General features: G+C 49.1%; 1 protein-coding gene and 1 long non-coding RNA gene across 3 annotated transcripts in view; one reads left to right on the forward strand and one right to left on the reverse strand.

Moving 5' to 3' along the window:
- Tnr (tenascin R) overlaps positions 1–20,837 on the forward strand; it is a 430,671-nt gene that overhangs the window by 278,947 nt on the left and 130,887 nt on the right. The window lies entirely within an intron of this gene.
- LOC125618657 lies at positions 1,915–20,634 on the reverse strand. Its single transcript, XR_007349999.1, has 3 exons — positions 18,514–20,634; positions 10,605–10,854; positions 1,915–3,918 (listed from the first exon to the last, which is right to left on the reverse strand). It is a non-coding gene; the product is annotated as an uncharacterized LOC125618657 (long non-coding RNA).

The raw sequence follows: 20,837 nt of genomic DNA on the forward strand, positions 1-20,837 counted from the left end.
AAAAAAGATAGTCTGGGAGTGTGAGGATTGGTGTGACTGCCTACGTAAGAGGCCCCATGCAGGTCCTGGCTCATCCGAGGCACAAATGGCAGCTCTGATGCTCTGATGAGCACTCATGGGTCCAGCTGGCTGACATGCAATGGTCATGGGACGTGTGGTGAGGGGCAGCTGTTGGATGGACTTTTCTCGTGCTTGGTCCCATTGAGTCCAGGTGCAGAGGCAGAATGAACACTGGGCAGAGTCTTCCAGATCTCAGGCATCCCCTGTGGGTGCAGGCGAGCACGGCAGAAGGGAAACTCAGAACATCTCAGTGAGGAGGTGACTGCTGGGGAGCATCCTCATTTGTGCCTTCAGTGATACTTTGTTCTCCCAATAAGTATCAGTTCCTGGATGGCAGAGATCATCTTTTTACATCTTGGTGTCCTAAAAACACTTTCCTTCCTTCAATAAACAGTAGCCCCATCCTTGCTATGAGCCAGGCATCCTGCAGCAACAGGATCATTGCCCTTGAGGAGCTTGAAAGCCTCTTCCATGTCACCTGTTCTGTGAGGGGCTGCCACTCCCTGCTCTGGGCTCCCAGGGCTCTTTGCATCAATTGGCACTACCCATGAAGTATCTGTCTCTCTTCTGCTCTGAACTGTGAATTCTGGAGAGCAGGGAAGACAAGTCATCTCTTCACACCCAGTGTGTGCCCCCGGCAGGCATTCCATAGACGGGCATTGGGTAAGTGAACCGGTGAGTGCCAGGTGAGGAGGCAGTGAATGGACGCGTGTAGCCATGCGCCACCCATGCCAAGGTCAGTGTGTAAGCTGATGATACTAGTGGTCCTCAGTCCATTAAGGGGTCTCAGCAGAGCACCACGTCTGACCTGTTTTCAGCTCCTCTGAAGTAAGGGGATTTAACCTCACCATAGGGAGGACCCTCCCGAAGCAAAATAGACATGAAAAATTTTAGACACAGAGAACAGGGTGCCTTCCCTTCCTCCCACCATCTATCCTTGGGAAAGAGTCTAGATTTTTCTTTTGTCTGGTATCATTATGGCATTGTCCCGACTCCATTAGGATGCCTGGGTTTTAATGGCCAAAATGGAACAGACCCATGGCATGCACCCTTAACAACAGGGAGCGAATGGATCCCCGTGTGCTCGAGGAGCCACCGGACGTTTTAGCATTCAGCACACAGCCAGACATAAAAACACAGAAGTGACAAACAGCAGCCGGGAGCCCAGCGTCAGATGCCAGCATGTTCTACAGGTCTGCTCTGGCCACCGCCCCAGCCACTGTCCTGCACAAACACGTCCTCCCCAGGCGTCTGCGTGCACTCTCTGACCAGGAAGCTCCACCTCACGTCACCCCCAAGCAAACACAAAATCAATGCTTCCCTCTCAGGGCCGACCTTTCCTGACCACCCTGCCACCGCAGAGCTACACGGTCACTGTCGGACTCTGCCCAGGAGCCAGTGCCAGGACTATGAATCAGCTCCCACCTCCGATTAACATTCAGACAGAGGCCTCGGTGATGAATATTTTAATATAATGTTGACTGTTTACCCACATGAATGGAAAGAACTTGCATCTGCCAGTGCCACCTGTGCCCGTAGAACTACAGCCAAGCAGCCTTGTCCCCAGAGAGCCCAGCTGTGTGAGGAGGGGGCGGGCAGGAGGGAGGGCAGGCTGGGCCAGCAGAAGAGAGGAGCCGACAGGGCGACAGTGGCCAGCAGCAGGAGGAAATAGGGAGAGGGAGGCCCAGACCAGAGACAGGGGAAGGGGACACAAGACAGAATTAGAAGGAGGGGAAAGAGACAGGGAGGCCAGATGATAACAAAGGAAGCCATGTCTGGGGGCAAACTTGGATAGGGGAGGCTGCAGGAGTCCCTGAGCCTAGAGTAGACCTGGGGGTTGGTGTCAGGGGGAGGAGAGATCAGGGTGTCTAGCTCAGCACAGGGAGGCAGGTTGGCAGGGCTATTTGTGGCCACACAGTCATGTGGAACCTCTGGAAGATGGCTAATGCTCTCACCCCGTTGCCCGGACCCTGGCCCCACCCCAGCCATAGCATCTGCAGTAGGAAGGGAGGAGGCCCCCACCGGGGGTCAGAAGGGTCATTCACAGACTGAGTTGAGAATATTTTTCATTTTGGAAGGATCGGGAAGGGGCCATCACTGCCTCCATGGAGGGTGTTAAAGGCCAGAGGATGTCCTCATGGGGTGGGGCAGAGGCAGCTGTCCCCTGCAGAGCATCAGGCAGAGAGGCAGCCAGGCCTCCTCTGATGGCCCCAGGCGTACAGCCCTCACCTCTGCTGGGCCCCTGCCGGTTCTATTGGTGAACAGATGGCCCAGAGGAGTCTCTCCCTCAGGAGGTGGACCTCCTAAGACTGCCTTGGGGTTTTTGGTTTACTTTGTCACCTTTCTGTGCCCTGTCCCCCTTCCTCCCTTTCTTGGGGAAAAAAAAAAATTAATCTTAAATTAGGTTTGGATGTCTGACAGAATGTGGCTCTAGTACACATTTGATTTCCACCAACCCCCTTTCTGGGCCTATCTCTAGGTTTCATGGAACCCCAAGCTCCTTGGAGAGATTGTCAAGGGCTGGTAGGGTGTCATCAGGAGAAATGTGCCAAGTTCCTCCTCCTGGCTCTCTCCCCACTTTGCTCTCTGAGAGACCACCCACCCATCTCTTGCTCCTCCTCCCACCGGGGTTCATCCCACACCCCAACAGCCGCTCACCACCTGGAATTGACAAGAGGCTTCATAGTATTAATTATACTTTTGCAGGCCCATATGTAGGAACAGATTTTGTTTTTAATTTTTTATTATGGAAAATTTCAAAAATACATAAAAATAGAGAGAGTTGTCAATGAACCCAATGTACCAATCACTCAGCTATAAAAATCATCAACCCTGTACCTCTCTGGCTCTGTCCATAACTCCCACTCCCCACACGCCCCCACATAGGATCTTTCTGGAGCCATTCTAACTTGCCGTGCCGTTTCCTCTGTAAGTATTCATGGGTGCAGTTTGCACTGCTGCACCGACCCCCCAAACCCTCTCAGGCCCCCAAACCACTGCAGGCCTTGGCACATTCCTCCCGTCAAGGATGGGAACTCTGTGGCCTCATTTTTAGAAAAGTATATCCTATCATCTCGCCCAAACTGTCTGTCTCAAAAAAGCATTGTTAGAAATGTCAGGGACCCGCTCACGGAAAGCTCATCTCTGGCCTTGGGCAATTTCTTGTCTTAGGTCCCAGAAGAAATCATTTTGTAAGCAAGTCCGCCTATCAGAAAAACACCTGTGTGCCAGATGTGTGCAGCTGTATGTGAGCAACTGCAGATCCATCTGCAGAATTGCCCAAACAGGGAGACAGGCAAAGTGATCATCAAGGGACTCTGATAAATGTAGTAGTAGCACAGGCACTATCAGAGCAACAGACCAGGCACACTTGGGCATTCGACAGAGAGAAAAAAACTGAAAAATAAATGCTCTTTTTTTAAACCTCCAAAAAGTTGATGAAATTTATTTGTTCACTGAGCAGGAAAACAACGTTGGTTATAGAAACAGTTACTGGGGGCCTGAGTTTGGGCCCTTGTCTGGTTGCCATCCATGGCCCTCAACCCACAATGAGTGGCCTTCCTCTCTGAAGCCTTTAAATAAATCATGCAACCAACCATTGAGAAGTTTACCATTTTTTAATAGTCTGGCTCTGGAAATCTGGACATAATTGCATGGTTGCCTGGGCTTTGGTAGAAAGTGCATTATTTCAACTCAGAAGGTCTAGATGCTTCCACTAACTTGTGTGATCCTGAGACAATTACTTTACAGCTCTGGGGTTATGTTTTCTCATCTGTGAAAATGAATAAATCATCATAGTTCAGTCTCCCTCACTGAAAAGCAGGTAAGGAAGTCAGCAGGTGCAATGCCAGAGGGACCCTGTGAAAGGAAGAGGAAATAAATTAATACTGGAATTTATTATGCTTATAAGAAACCTGTATGTTGTGGAATGAAATCGTATCTCTTTTGGTTGGAGGTGGAAAGTGCGTGTGTGTGTGTAAGTATTTGGCATTTCAACTTTTTGAAAAACATAAGCAATAATGAACATATGTTCTTTTAAAACTACCAGACTCTGAATGGCAAGGGTTATTAAAAACTAAACATAGTCAAACACAAGTGATGCTCCGTCCACCATCGCCGTCCACCATCGCCGTCCACCATCAATGTCCTCAATATCAAGTAACGAACAAGAAAGGCCTGATCCTCAATGCACTCAGGTATCTCAGGGCACTGAGACCTCAGGGGGGCAGGGGGTTACCTGGTCTCCCCAGGAAGGCTCCGTCTCCACTTCTACTTGGCCCTTCCTGAGTGAATGCCTATATACAGTCCAGCTTGACCAGCAGCCATGATTTACATGGGGTTCTGGATGACTACACTCTGCACAATCCCTAGAGGTGACGATGGGCCCCTAACTCTTCCCCAGCAGGATTCCAGTCATGGACACAATCTGACTTCCCTCTGTGGGATGGAACAGACACCTTTTACATGAGATGGCAAGTGCCTGGGGACCACAGGAATTACCTGCCCTGTGTGAGCAAAGAGGAGGGGCAAGTCACTGAGCTGGAATCAAGTGTTTGGGTTCTGTTCCTGCTTTGTCCTGGGTGAACTTAGGCGTTTAAGTTTTTTAGAGGAGTGGCTTATTGTGCCCACTTACTGCTCTGGGGCTCTGATTTCTCATCTGTGAAAATGAATCAGTGGGGATAATCAATCACCTCCTCCTCTCTCATAGTATTGACAGGGCATCTGAAATATTGTGAAGTTGCCAAAAAATAAGTTAATGAGGTTGTTGATGAACTGAAGTTCTAGGGTTGTGACATATTCACCACTATCTACTCTGAGGTAGACTTGAAATTTATTTATAGTTACAAATCTCATAAACTTGGACATTCCTTTGTCCTCAAGATTCCCATTCCTTTATGCTGAACTCTCCATTCTTTGAAGGACTTTTTTCCCATGGTGTATGTATCCTTCCTTTCTCACTGTGTTACTCAGCTAGTCAGTTTTCCATTCCGATAACAAAATACCCAAGACTATAATCTTATAAGGAGAAAAGTTTTGTCTCTTAGTTACAGAGGTTTCAGTCCATGGTCATTCAGCCCCATGGCCTTTGGACCTGTGGTGAGACAGTACTTCAGTGGGGGAGTGCCTGGTGAAGGAAGCTGCTCACCTCATGATGGCCAGGAAGCAGAGAGAGAAAAGAAGGGACCAGAGTTCCTATATCTCCTTCAACTTATACTCCCAATGACCTAACTTCCTTCTAAAGGTTCTACCATCTTCCGATAGCACTGTGGGGTGGGGACCAACCTTTCAATGCACAAGCCTTTGGGGGACATTGCAAACTACAGCATTCACCTCCATCACAACTCTCCAACAATCTGGGACTAGCAAAAACATCCTCTTCTCACTCCCCATCCCTCACTTAACATGCCAGCTTTCCACAGTGGCAAGGGGTTCTGAGAATTTCATCTTCTTGCTTTTCTTTGAGTGACATGCACACTGGCCCATGCTAGCACTTTGGTGGCAGCTGGGGATCTATAATCAGCGCTCTGACCCAAGAGCCTTTCTTGGAGAGAGGTGCCTGGGAAGAATTGGAAGCTGGGCCCTCTAGCAAGTCAGCCCAGCTTACCCCCCAGGACTGTGCAGGGCCACTGAGGGTCCCCTGCCCGGCTCCCCTTAAATCAATTTCCCAGCCCAGCAGAGAAACGGGGCAGGGTTGTATTGAATCTATTCCCCTCCATTGCCCCTCACTGCACTCCCAAATCACATCTGGCTTCCAGCTCTCTTCCAGCCAGTATTTAATCCTCGGCGGCGATCCTTTTAAGAAATTTAATTTCATCCTCCACTCTTTTCTCCCCATCTAACTTTGCCCATTAAAAAAAAAAATACTCCTGTGAATTTCCAGATTCTGACATCATATAAAAACTTCTTTGTTCCACAAAGTACTTGTTCCCCGTGCCTAATCCATCTCCCGATTCCCTTCCTGGTGATGCCCTGCATTTTCCTGGGGTTTATAGATCCCTCATTTGCTCACTGCTTCTTACAACAGCCTGGAAGTGCAGCCTTTTAAAAATCAATCTGCTTCTCTGCTTCTTTGCCCCTCACCTCACAGTTTGCACAGAATGGCCGTCTGTGCCCTGAAGCCTCCTAAAGATATTATTAGCTATTATTTTTGGAATCACCCCTAAGCTTGCCAGGAAATGGCTCAATGCTCTCACCCAAGGCCACACCAGTGTACTCGCAGCAATCCACATGATGCCCTTATGCACAAGCCTGAGGAGCGTTTCTGGAAACATGAATGGTAAACTCAAAGTCCCAGGTACCATCAGAGAGCTAGAAGTAGAAGCCTGTGATCTCCTAAGGACTGAAGGAGCAATTTGAACTGTCATGTACCAATCACAGTGCTGAGTGCTTTGCCTGAACCTTAACGCCAGGCGATCTTTGGTGGGAGGTGTGGTCATCTTCCCCATTTTTCAGATGAGGTTGAGGCCTGAGAGCTTGGGCTACCTGGTGGAGGTCACAGAATGGGGAATGAGAGGAGTCCTGGGTCACCTCAGGCTGTCTGACTGCAAGGCCTTGTACATATGCACGACGCTGTGCTGCTCTCCTAAAAGATCAATTTGAAGTAACAGGGGCAGAGGGAAATCTCTACTAGAAGCACCCTGGGTGTCCAGCAGGACTCAGAATAAGAAATTGGTCCTCTGCAGCAGCTGGAGCCGGGGACTAGAAGGCCTTCAGTTGGTCCTTTTCCAACACTCTCCTGGAGGGGCAGGGGCACACACCCCTGCTTCAGATCACGTGCTGGCAGGTGCAGACCCTAAGGATTCCGTGCTCTAACAAGCCTGATCTTGGCCTCTTTCCCCCAATTCAGATAGGCCTTGGGGAGGGGCTGATTGGTGAGAGGGAAAGTCACAAAAACCCATGGTAGCCATGAGGGTAGGGTGGAGACAAAGGCAAAGAGGAGTTCCCAGAGGAAGAGGGCAGGCAGTGCCCCAGTGAGGACGCTGGGAGGATCAACAGCCGGGTGTGTGTCAGAGTGACCTTGAGGAGGTCCAGCCGCCAGCTAAACCTGGGTTCCTCCTCGGAAGGATAGCGATGATGGAATGCACCTCACAGAACTGTGGTAAGGGCAAAATAGGAAATTATACGTAAAATGCTTGGCATGGTGCCTGACACATGGTAAATACCCAATAAATGCTAGCTATTACTATTATTAAGTCTGAGCCGTTGTAAGCTCACAGTGCCGGGCTCAATTTCACTCCTTATAAATAAACATTATTATACTAAATCCCTCAGCATAGAAAATTCTCATAGCCAATTCCTTTTCCATTTGGGGAAAGTGGGGGAGAATCTGCTCTGGGTTTGCCCTGGCCACAGCAGGTGTCGGGGGAGAGCTGCGCGTGTCTTTACACTTGTCCAGAGATGTGAGGGCTGTGACACTGGATGTGAGTTCTCCGTCTCGGACTGTACTCTCCCCAAGCATTTGCTCCTGGCCAATATCCTATGTCCTCTTTGGCTTATTGCTCAGCATCTGAAATGGACAGGGCTGGGGAGACGTGGGAGCCATGACTATGGAGGAAAGCAAGTGGATTCCTTGCTACTTATGTCTTTGCTCTCAAGCTGTTGACGACCATGGGGACTTCCAGTGCTGTCAGGACCTCCCCTTTCTGCTCCCCGCCCCCTCCAGCTCAGCGAATTTGCCATTGGAGAATGTCTTGGTTGGCAAGTGGGGGCCGAAAGAGGGAAGCAGACACTTGGAGCCCTAAATGCCAAATGCATCAGTCTAATTTATTCAGACAGGTTTTCATCTGGGTATTTTTCTATACTATCAAACTCTGTATCCTTCAGTGAAGACATTTGTCTTAGCTGAATAAAATCTCTTAATGGTTTAATAAAAAGCACTTAACTCAGTTTTCCTAGTTTTATGAGTGCCCTGAGGTCCTTTAGCAGAGCAAACATCTTTGCTGGGATCATTGAGGGAAACATAATTATTTTTCTGCCTTCTGATAGATTATTTTCTGAAAGGAACAGTTCCAGATGCTCATCATATGCTCACAAACTCTCTGAAGCTCCATCAAAGGATGGAGTATTCTCAGCGACAAGCTCAGTGGTGTCCCTCCTTCCTTCCACCACTGACCGCAGTCCCTTCAAAGGCATCCTCTACATCTTTATTCCTTGCTTTGCTGAAATAGCATCAGGGCCATTATCATTGCCAATTTGTTCTGTTCAGAATAAATGGAGAAAAGAATCTGGAGGTTGGTTAGAACCAAGTGCCAGGAGCAAAAAGGCAAGCAGGAAATTAGGTCAGCCGAAATTCCATGAGGACAAAACAGTTGAAGAAGGCAGAGAAGACTAAATGGAAAGAACCAGGGAAAAGTCGGAGAGAGGAGAGAAAAACAGGTGGGCAGGAGGTACCACATAGGCAAGGGGAGGCAAAGGAGAGAGAGGGCAGGCTCAGGCAGGCTCAGTGGAGAAGCCAAGGAAAAGGGAGGACCCCAGACACTACACAAGAGCCGGAAACATGGTGGACATCACAGAAAGGGGAGAGGCCCAAGCAGGAGGAAGGGAATACAAGGATGTGTGGGACAGTAGCACATTCAGGGATTATAGATGGTTGAAAGGGAGAGTTTCCTAATTAGAGGGAGCATTGAGATTGTTTTCATCTTTGCCAGGAAGTGAATAAAGGCTTGGAGAAGTTAAGAGACTGTTCATCCATCTGTCCATCCATTCACTCAATTGGACAAATACGCACTGTACATCTCCAACATGGGCTTGGCCAAGACAAACAAGGTCCCCAAGCTCAAGGAGCACAAAGCCTGTGGGAGCAGCACAGGATGAGAGCTGGGAGTCTGCAGAAGAGCCCCGACAGCCATGTGTGTGCAGCACAGGCAGTTGACAGGGATAGGTGAGCATGTGCCAGGCGGCTCAGAGGCCAGCTACCAGCAGTCCACCAGCTGCAGAGGTTCATTGGCAGAGCCCAGACTGCAAGCTCAATCTCCTGGTTCCAGCCCCCCAATCTGGCTGCTCCAGCACCCTGACATCTCTCAGCTAGGCACAGGGGATCAATGCTAATAGCAGCCCCTTTTCCCATCTGTCATGGAGTCCTGCACTGTCCTCTTCAGTTAAAATCCAAACTCTGAGCACCCAGGCCCTGTTCCTTCTGGTCTGTTTCTTATGCTTTTCCCCCTCCCTGGTGTATGCTGGCTGCCCTGGAATACTTGGTTCATGAGTGAACCTCTGTTCTTTTACAGGTTAGTCTCTCTTTGTGAGGCTGTGCTCCCTGTACCCGCCCCACCTGCTCTCACAGTGCCTTGACATATGTTTGAATCCACCCCAAGGCTCCACCCAGGCTCCTCTCCTCCTAAAAAGCTCCCCCCCACCAGCCTCCAATCTGAACCCCACAGATCAGGGGGCCTTTCCCTGGGTTCCCACCACAACGTTCTCATAGTGGTCACCACACTGCATGTTTTAATGCTCTCTTGACTTGTCCGCCTCCCCCGGTGCACTGCAGGGCCTTTGAAGGCAGGGGCTGTAGCCTGTTCACCCACCTGTTTTACCCCTAGTGCTCACATAATCCCTTGCTTACAAAAAGAGTTGAATAAATACCTGGGGAGCTGGCTTGAGAAGAGTCCCCAATGAGTTAAAGTGCAAGCAACCCTTAATGCAGTTCCAAGCAATTGGCCAATCGCCTTTCCCACTTGAGACGAGACAAATTTCGATCTGCAAAATGGAATGACAAGTTTCCCTGGGACAGCCTCTAGGGGAGGTCTCCACGGCGAAGTCTTCTCTCCGGTTCTGGTGGTTCATGCATGGTCGTGGTCCAGGAGGGTGGTGGGCTTTGGGTTCTCTTGGTGCTAGTCCCACAATTTATAGAACCTCAGAGAAGTTTAGTGAGTTTGGGTCCTATCACCCTCACAGGGAAGCAGAGGGATCCTCTTTCCTTCATTTTGCATTATTCCCAGCTGGTTAATTTATTCATACCTTCAACTGATAATTGTAAAGCACCATGCTAGAGATTCACCTTCGGGCTGTATCTCCTTGTACATTTGTTTTCAGAGGCTTGAGATGCAGAATGTTACTGTTCTTTGCTGAGTAAACTTTAATCAGCATTTTCCTCATTAGCCTATGGCAGCATAGAAGCTGATGGTTCATGCAATTCGTTTTATCTTTTTAAATTTAATAAGACACAAGTTGGATGGTCATTAAGGGTCCCCTGTTGTGCATGCAAAAGCCCAAAACAAATATGGATAAAATTAACTGTGGTTCATTATGTTCAGCAAGAAAAGTTCCATCTCTTCCCATCATCTCAGCAAGGGCCACAAGGGCCAGGTCAGGGAAGAGCTGTTTGTACTTTCTCTGATTGTCTATATCCATTGACATAACTAATATGACAGTTAAATAGTGGTTCTGGTTAATTTGGTCATGCTAGAAGCTGCTTTAGATCACCATAGTGCAACCTAGCAGATTTCATTCACATCATTTTATTAAGCAAACATTAATTTATGTGCTGGTGTTAGCACCTAGAGAAGAAAAATTGCCTCTGCTCTTAAAGAACTCAGCTTACATACCAGAAGATGGTGACACATTGGCTTCTCTCTGCACGTGTGCAGTGCAGTGTGGCACACTTGGGGTGGAGTCTGGCCAGGGAGGGGGGGCTGCACCAGGCAGGTGGTCTGTACCTGGCTGGCCTTTCAGGTAGCCCCTGCAGGTTGATGGGTTGGTTCTGATGCAGAGGAATGCCAGCCAGAACAGATCTTGCCTCCATTCTCAGCAGTCGGCACTGGGACAGCACTTTTGGGCAGAAGAGTGTGCTTGTTCCTAGAAAAAAGTTCTGGGGCGGTCTAGATTCCCAGATTCCTGTCTGGTTCCCAGAGTAAGGGTTTGAACTGAGAGATTCTCTGGAATGCTCTGGTGCTCCCTAACCCCACTACTGTCCTCCTCCCCAGAGCCACTCAGGAGGACAAGCCTGCACTCTGCTGGAACTGTACCTCCCTGTGCTCAGGGACAATATCCAATAGCACCTGCCACCCAAAGGTTGGGGAAGTGCTCAGCCTTCTCTCCAAGCAACAGAGAAAGCAGTTCCTGGTCCATGCCTGAAACCTGCTCCGGGTAGAGTACAGTAAGACAAGGGAGCACACTGAAATTCATCTCACAATCTAATCCCTAAAATCAGTCTGTAGGATAAGAGCTTCCGCGCTGCAGGCTCCCCTTCAACCTGTGGCACTAGCGCAGGTGGCAGATGTTAACAGTGGCCTCTACTGTCCAGATGTGGTATTACCACGTGCTGCAATCCTGTCCAGAAATTTTCGTATTCATTCCTTTATTTATTCATTCATTCCTTCAGCCGGAATTTTTCAACACACAGTTGTTAATGTTAACTACGTGTAAGGCTGGGACAGTATGATTCGAAGGGTGCGAGGAGGAATGCCCCTCTCTCCTTTTCCTAACCCCACATTTCCCTCTCCCTGGTCCAGGCACACTACTTGCAATTTACAAATTTCTCTGTCCTTGTGATACAACATACTAGTCTAAACACATTAACAAATTATTCTTTGGCAGCCAGTAACACTGTAGCAGAAATTAATTTATTCTATCAGAGAGAAGCATCTGTCGAGTAGATAAATACAGAACCATGTGAGTTTGGATTAATGAAAGGGTAAGAAATGGCCTAGGATATGCTTCTAACATGGAGTAGTGCCATGAAACTCAAAGAGCTGCAGAAGAGGATTCGGAGCATTAAGCATCTGGAGAAGACAGGCAGATCAGAGGAAAGGCCATATGACAATGGCTTTGGGAGTTAGTTCTGACCTCAAATTAGCTTTTCTCATTTACTAGCACTTGATTTCAGGTGAGCTTTTATATTTTTATTTTTAATTAACATGTAATATTGTGCACATTTATGGAGTACAGAGATTATATAAAATCATACACACACACACACACCAGGAGCACTGATCAAATCAGGCTAATTAGCATTTCCATCTCATCTTTTCTTAACATGTGGAGACTTTGACTCTTCTAGTTCTTCAGGAATGTGTGACCGTCTGTTGTGAACCACTTGGGTGAGCTTCTCTCTAGAATCCTCATGCAGGGTTGTGGGAACTGGTTATAAAATGCTGTGCATGGTGCTCAGCACAGGGCCAGGCACAGCCAGAGTCTCTGAGGCCACTCACACTCTGGGCTGCGTCCAACCCTCCCCTCTGCTCACTGTACTCTCTGGCCAGTTGCTGTGCTGCCTTCCCAACCATGCAGACCCTCCTCAATGACAGCCTTCAGGGCATGTCCAAACCTCCAACTCTGCAGCTGGAAAAGGAGCCAGGGTCAGTCCGGAGGCCCTTGGGAATCCTAGGGCCGTCGTCAGTTCTGGGGTTGCTCTGAAGAGGCTGAGGGAGAGGTTCCATGGAGATTCCTCCAGAGCTTAATGCACGTGGGCAGATGAGTCCCGTGGCCAAGCCTGCCTGTCCTCCCTCTGCTCCTTCTCCTGCATGGCCAGTGTCACTAGCATGTAGTTAGGAGTTCCTTACGAATTACTTAGTTACTAAGGAGTTACTTAGTATTTCTCTAGAATTGCACTAGATTCCTATTCCTGGAGATTTGAGATATATTTGTCAATGGTTGTGCGTCTTCCAGAATTAGCATGCTGTAGCTTGGCTCAGAAGTGACTGGAAAATTGAGCTACCCAAAGTAGCTGGAAGGGTTTTTCAAAGGAATCTATCAGCTACAAAGCATATCTGTCTTGTGTTGTTATATCAAAACACCCGAGGCTAGTACTTTACAAAGGAAAGAGGTTAATTTGGTCCATGGTTCTGATGGCTACAAAAGTCTAAACAGCATGGCACCAGCACTGGAAGTATGGCAAAATACTGGAGATGTGGAAAGGGAAATGGCTGCAGGCAGAAGGGGCCAAGCATGAGGGGAAGCCTCACTTTATAACTCCACTGGTCCTGTGTGGGGAGTCATTCATCCCCAGGGCGGAGCTCCATGATTCCATCACTTCCCGCTAGGCCCCACTTCTTGTAGATCCACCTCCCAGCACCACACAGGAGACGAAGCTCCCGACACATGGAACTTTGGGGGATACTTTCAAACCACATCCAGTCTGCAGCAGAAAGACGGTCAGATCCTTAGAACCCACACCTCAGATTCTTCCTCTGTGAGTCAGTAAGCCATAGTGGCCAGTGGTGCTGTTACTGCAGCTTAGAGGCAAAGAAGGGAAGTGAGGTCATCTCAGGCACTCTGGCCACCGAGTCCAGCCAGGAGGCCGTGCCCAGTGGGAGCCAACGGGCTCCTGGGGAACTTAGTGTTTAGGGGACCTACTTTGGGGTACTGAGTGATGGGATTATAATTGTTGGAGGTTATAATCTCTACCTACTTAGAGACCTCTTCCCCCGTACGAGAGCATCCTAATCATTTTAAGATGGACAGATGGAAGCAAGACAGGCTCCCCTGGGCCTGCTCCTTGTTCATGGGGGACCTCCTCAAGAGGGCCCCCAGAGGGATCTGCCCAATTTAAAAAGATGGAATCCTTAAGACAAGCATAATTAGAGAAACAGAAGCTTAAGGGCTTAAGCGATTTGCCCGAGGCCAAATCTGGAATCCTCGCTGGGACTGGACCCCACGCCTCCTTTCTGTGGTGCTCTTCTTTCTTCTTCATTCATCCTGCTGAGCCTGCCCCGCTCCGTCCCCCTCCCCCTCCTTCCTATTCATCTCTTGCTCTCATACTGATGCTGCTCCATGTGAACATATGTGCACACGTATTGGAAGTTGGTGCAAGTTTTCTCACGTGAAAACTGTGTGAGCCTGTGTGTATTATAAATTTGGAGTTTTCCATTACCCACCCCAAGAGAGATGCCAATGAAGTGGGAAATTCAAGAGAGCAATTACATCTAACCCTAAATGCTTTATTTTCAGTTCAAGAATAAAATACATCCCCCTCTATTTGCAGCACATTTAATTCCTCTGTTTTGCTTTGATATCATTCATCTCAGGTAGTTTGCATTCCTCGGGCCCCCAACAAGTGACAGCACAGGCATCCCCCGAGCAAGTGACAGCACGGGCATCGAGCCACCCAGGAGCATGCCGGGTGGCAGAGGAGGACAGCTGGAGATTAAATACTTGCTCTGCAGAAAGCCACACTTGCATGGCCTGTCCCCATCACCAGGGATGATCAATCAAGAGGTTGAAGGACTGCAGGAGGGAGTGACAGACTGGAGAGATGGTGGGGACGGGGCACTTATGAAGCTTCCCTCCTTCAACCTTGCCCTTGTGCAAGAACTAAGTACGTGTCGTATGTGCGAGCCTCAATTAGAACATCCTTCGCTTAATTTTCTTTTAAATACTTCCCTCCCTTTCTTCAGACTCAACCTGGTTGGCCTGCCTGGATTCCCCAGGCCGGCAGCATCTTTCCGGGTCTTACGTTTGTATGATTTCCAGATGCTGGGCTTGTCCATTTTCATTAGACAGTACACTCCACGGGGCTGGGAGCTGGGTCCCCACGCACCATTAAAGCACTGCGTGCGCCTGGCCCTTCACAAACAATGCAAACAGACAAGAAATTGGCTAATGCCTGAGATAAGCAGTTGACACAAAAATCCACATGTAGATGGCATCCTAATGAGAGGTAAAAGCACAACTCTCCACGTGGGGTTACAGAACGCGAGCTCTTCAAAAAGATAAATGTTGCAACCCAGAAAATTTCATCAGCAAAAAATATTCTAAGCAGGTTCCCCCGAGTCGGCGCAGAACATATGAAAATGGGATATCTCCTTTTACTTGGGAGCTAGAAAAGAAAATGTTATTAGTGGGAATGACATATGTGAGCTTCACTGTGAATAAATATGCAGAGTCTATATATATTATATGCATAATAATAACACCTCGAATCTATATGGTGCTTTTCTTCCCAGGAACTAAAAATGATCCATGGTTATTATTATCTCATTTATCCTTGCAGATTTTTTTTCGCTTGTATTTTGCTAGTTTATTACCAAAATAGAGAAACATTTAAAAGCTATTCTTTTGGCTCTTCTTTCCATGCAGTTCTACCTTTCCATTATATTCTCCTTAAAATGTAGTTAGGGGAAGGAACTGTAATTCTATTACAGATCCTGGAATTTATTCATGGGGCTAGAGAGCAGGTGCCTCTCTAGTGCTGTTATAGGTCTCTAAAGACCAATAGTTTTGAGTTTACTGTCCCTGCCCCCATTCTCAGCTTCCAGAGTTCAAATTCCCAAAGGGTCACCATTTAGGGGGTGGGGGACATGTCAGGTAATGTGTTTTCATTGCCTTACAGGGGACGGGTTGCAGACAAAGCTATTATTACCTGCTAATGCTTTTGCAAAAATCACTTAGTGGATAAATTAATCCACTTTCCAGCAAGCCCAGCAGAGGCTGCCGAGTAGACTACTGGGGTTTTATTTTGTGTGGATTTTGGTTGGGAAACGTGGCGTTGAGCGGATGGGGGACTTGCAGAATGTGAGTTTTCCAGGGAGCTCCGAAGAAGTAAGGCACAGAGGGCGCCTGTCTGAGGCAGGCCTTGGGAGGTCCCCAAGAAGCAAGAGGACGCTGTGGACAGGTGCTCAGTCAAGATGGGGAAGTGGAATAAGGAGCAATGAACCCCCCCCCACACACACACACACACACAGAGCAGGTCCTCCCAAAAGCAAAGTGGAGATCTGGACAGTTCCCTAGTCAGGGGAGGCACTTGGCTACATGTTGTCATCTCAGTCCTCTGGGCAGTCTCGCAAGGTAGACTTGAATGAGACCATTTTATAGACACGCAGACTGATGCTCAGAGGGACTGTGCTGGTTCTGAGATCACCTTGTCCTGTAAACATGGCACACGCCAGGCTGCTTCCAGGATGTAGGAGACAGGTGGGTGGTCAGCAAGGACCCTTGATTGTTCCCTGTATGGAATCTAGAGGGAACAAAACCGCAGGCTGCCAAGTGCAGGCGTATCCATGGACTTAGGGTCATCCCCTGAGGAGCAGCCTGGTGTTCCCCTGGCTCCCATTAGCGCTGTACCGGGTCCTGCCGCCTGGCTCTCCTTTACTACCACAGGCATCTCTACACCACTGACTTTAATGTTTCCCTTTTACTGCGGAGATAGCATGCTCCTTAAATATCATTTTATTATAGGACCATTGAAGTTTGAAGGCACAGCCAGATGCTCGGGAAAAACTGCCAGTTTTAGTCCCCCGATGATTTCAAATTCCTCGTTATTTCTTGGATTTTCCTTCTTGTATTTGCTGATTGATAATAAATAAGTTGGGTGGGAGTGAGATTTCTTTTCTGATCTGGGATAGCAACAGGAATATTTGGGGGCTCTGAGATCTATCTGAAGAGTCATTAGGGAAGCTTCCTGAAGAAGGTAACCTGGATTTTGAAAGATGAACATAAATTCACCAGCTTACAAAAGGAAGGGAAAGAGGCTTGCAGGCAGCGGGTGCCCAGGGCGCGGTACCTGCAGAGGCTGAGCACAGCTCCCAGTCCGCAGCTCCTGGGGACTGCAAGTGTATTGTATGTGGCAAGAACTTGGAGTCCTAGGAAACAAAGCCATGGAAGGAGACCAAGGTTCAGATTGTCAGGGACCCTTGCACCAAAGATCTTCATTTTACCTTTCTCAACCCAAAGTGAGTCATCCACCTTGCTAACATCATTTCATGAAATGCCTGTTCCAACTCACCAGCACCCGCTCCCTCTCTCAGCCCCTGGGAGATGGGGAGAGTACGCAGGAATGTGCCGGATCCTTAAAATTTTACTTTGGCAGCAGGTGGTGATGCTGAGAGCAGAGAGATCAGGCGGAAGACTGGGGAAGAGTCTAGATGTGTCCCTGAAGCCTCAAGGAAAGCAGTGCTGGGGGGGCACTGAGGCGGTAAAGAGGACCTTGTTACTGGTTACCTGTCCTGCTGCAGTGTGAGCAGCTGTCACAGTGGACTTCCTCATCTCAAACCAGAGCCACTTACACGCTTAGAAACCAGCTCTCTGCACACATACAGGGCTTTGTTCTATACACTTAGAATTATAGCTAACTTAATCCTAGGCTCAGTCCATGAGGTAGGAACCACATTCTCTCTCCTTTATAGGTGGAAGCCTGATGCACAGAAAGGCCACACAGCTGTGGGGCAGTCGGGGTCCCAGTGCCTGTGCTTCTGACCCCTATGCAAAGCCGCCTGGGTTCACTCACACACTCGGCCAATGTGCAGCCCCAACCTGCCTGTGCCGCCCTTGACCTGTGGTTATGAGCACAACCCCTGCCCCACACCAGCTGTCCAGGGTGTTCAGACCTTCAAAGACAGAGCTCTCCACCACCACCACCACCACCACCCCCGTGCTGCCTTCTAGAAGTTTCCAGCTAGTCTCCCCATCTAGACTCTTCCTCACCCCAGGGCTCACTTGACTGTGGACCCTCCTCTCATGCTGTGGGATCACTTTCATCTCCCAAAGAATGGAGTCAGAACCCACTGCTCCAACCTCGAGTACCGTAGTGTTAATTTGCTGAGCTGCCATGACAAATTGCCACAGAGTGGGCAACTTCAACACCAAGAATTCATTTCTTTCTCCTGGCCTGGAGTCTAGAAGTCCAAGATCAAGGTGCTTATGGGGCCAGTTTCCTCTGCATCTTCTTGCACTTGGCTGCCCACCTGCTGCCTCTTTGCCTGGGTTCCTGTGTGTGCACTCACCCCTGGCGTCTCTGTGTGTCCTGATCTCTCCGTCTTATCACAATACCAGTCAGTTTGTTTCAGGACCCATCCACTGGCCTCATTTTAGCTTAATCGCCTCTTTATAGACCTTATGTCCAGATATGGTTGCATTCTGAGGTGCTGAGGTTAGGATTTCCACATACAAACTTGGGGGAGACACAATTCCATCCACAACAGGGCTCTTCTCTCCATCATCTCTGCCTCTTTGGCTCATGGTGCAACTTTCTCCCAAAGACACATGTCTGGAAAGACCCCCTATCATGGAATTGCAGTGAATTAAATTAAAATATGTTCACTAGTAACATGACTCTTTCCAAAAATAGGGAATGTTTTTATGTGCGATTCCTAAAATGACATCCCTCGGCCTGGCTCCCAGGGAACAGCACGTGCGCTGACAGCTCAAGGGAGGCCGTGGTGACAGAAGAATACAGGCTAGCCATGCAGCTCCTCATTTTAATGCACTTCATTAAAACCAGCGTTTTATTACAAAGACCTGCCAAAGTGAATATTAGACAGAAATGCATGTTAAGCTGCCATTGATCTTTCCGGGTGGATTGTACATTAAAGAGTGCACTTTCTCCCTCTGTTAGCTGCTCACACATAAAAGGGAAGCAGAAATCAAAGGGAAAGTGCTCCCGCCTTATCCCCACAACATCACTATGGCTACCCAGTGGGGCCGAGTTCTGCCTTCCAACCTGCCTGCACCTCCAGGCCTCCCTCTTCTCTGCCCACCCACTGGCCTTCCTCCATGCCCGGGAGGACACTGGCAGTGTACCTGGTTGCTTTGTCCAACCTGGAGCTTCCACTGCAGCCTGAAGTCTGTTCTCCACAATGTCTTCCCCACGCCGAGGGAGGTGCTGGTTCAGGAAGAGGGCTGGGGCGGGTGCTGGTGATCTGCGTGTATGTGCACATGCGTGTTAGTGTCGCCATGTAGACAAGAACAGGAACCAGAAGTGTAATGGAAATGGGAGAAACTACATTTGGCAGCTGGGGAAAGAAGCTGTTGAAGAAATTGTGTGTCTGGGGTTTCCTCTAGCTTGAGATGGAGTCCTGGCGTGTCTTCCGACCGTCGGTCAGCCCACCCTCACTAGGATTCCTGTCTGCTGAAGTAGAACAGTTCTAGAGGAGCGAGTGGGGTTGAAGTGCTACGGGCTAATCCTGCCAAACAATGTCCTCCAGGACCCCTGCTTATTTTAAAGCAGTCGCCTCTCCCACCCCTACTGCGTTCTCTTCCTCTCCTACAAACACTTATCCTTACCCTCGTCCTAACTGCGGCTCAATGTAGCCCCCCAAAGCCAGAGGCCCTGCCCCTCAGGCAGAGATGGGCTGTGAGGCACGGGGGGCCTCTGCTGTGGTTTGGAAAGGCAGGTGAGAGGCCTCCTTCTTCTTCAACGAAGCTAGCGGTGCTAAGCCCGAGAATCAAGTCGAATTCAGACCTCTGGACACCCCCGCCCTGCAAGATGTCACCCTTGCTGACTTAACAGCGTCTTTAATGCTTGCAGATCATCACACAGCATGGATCATCAATATGGCAACAAGTACAGACTGGCATGGTCACTGGACCTGTCAGGGACCCCAAACAAAGGTTTTTTTTACAAGCCACGATGCAACAGACACAAAGCTGGGCAGGGAGGACATAAGTGAGTTCATCACTCAGACCCGTACATCAACCGCAGTCTCATGGTGACTCAGGAGACAGTTCTTCTGTTTTACTAATCACAGTGTATTTATTGTCTGTCTGTCTAGTGATCATCGCTGCCCCTTGGTTCCCTTTGAAGAGCTTCTGCATCCACTCTTTCCATCCCGCTCACTTACCCTGCAGCAGCTGAGACCCTCACCCGCCATCCCCTGCGTGGACCACTGCAGTCGTCTCTGGGCTGGTCTTTGTGCTTTCAGCCTCAGTATCTTCTCACTCAGGTCCTCACTGGTAACCAAGAACAGTTGTCTCCAGTCTAGAACCTCGGTTCCCAATTCTTAAGACCATTAGATGTATCCTACTTCCTCCAGAATCATCCTTGAGCTCCTTCCTCTGCCTTCCAAGCCCCCTCGCAGTCTGATTCTAGAGTAACTCTACTCTGTCATCTCCAAATCCCCCAGCTGCCAAGAAGCTCCCAGTCCAGTCACAAGAAGCCACACAGCCCTCCCTCTACCCAACCGTAGAGCTCCTGCGCGACTCAGCGTGTCTTTTCCACCCACTGGGAAGCCCTACCCACATGCCACCCCAGCCCCTTGCTTGGTAAACTTCTGCTCACTCTTTAGGGTCCATCTGGAACCCCTCCTGTTGTCTGAAACTTTTCTGACCCAACCACACATCAACGGCCCTTTGAGTTCTGTTCTCAGGGCCTAACTCTTCCCGGAGACCGTCTTGCTTGTTGTTGGAGCCCCCAGAACAGAGCAGAGGCCAGGAGCACATCTCCAGTCCAGCCCTCCATGACCTCTCACTTGCTGGCCGACTCCAACCAGCAGCTGTGCGGGCCCAGCAGCCTCAACAAGCCCACCCACAAGCCCAGGGTCTTCCTCACCAAATGCCCGTCTTCCTGGATTCTCCACCTGGCTTAGAGGCAATCTCCAATTTGAAGATCATCTTGAGGCCTCCCCCAGGCCTATCTCTGCCCATTTTACTTGTTACATATCCGTGGCGTCTCTGCCTTCCTCTCCATCCCACTGCCAACCGCCCACTCTGACCTTCATTGACTGTTCCCCGAACTACTGCAGTGGCCTTCTAACTGGTCACTCTGCCCTGCTCTCCACCAGGCCAGCTTCCACAGCTGCCACTGTGGATAAGCACTCGATGTTGACTAAACGAACAGGTTTTGTTAAAGGAATGTCAGAAGGTAATAGAAATGAACCAATAGGGCCATATACCAAATTCTCAGTATGCATTATCTCAATGAAATCTCACAGGAAATCCATGGGGCAAGTAGGGTTGTTCCCACTCACATAGAGTTGAGGAAATTAAATCTCTTAGAGAGTGACTTGCCTAAGGGTAGAAGAGGGATTTGAAACCCCGTCTGTACTTCCATCTCTGGCACTTGCCCCGCATCATGCCTTCTCCTTCACAAAGCTCTAGTAGCAAGCTCTTGCACCCTTGGAAGAGCC

Source organism: Marmota marmota, unplaced genomic scaffold, assembly GCF_001458135.2.
Source record: "Marmota marmota marmota unplaced genomic scaffold, marMar, whole genome shotgun sequence".
NCBI classification, from domain to species: domain Eukaryota; kingdom Metazoa; phylum Chordata; class Mammalia; order Rodentia; family Sciuridae; genus Marmota; species Marmota marmota.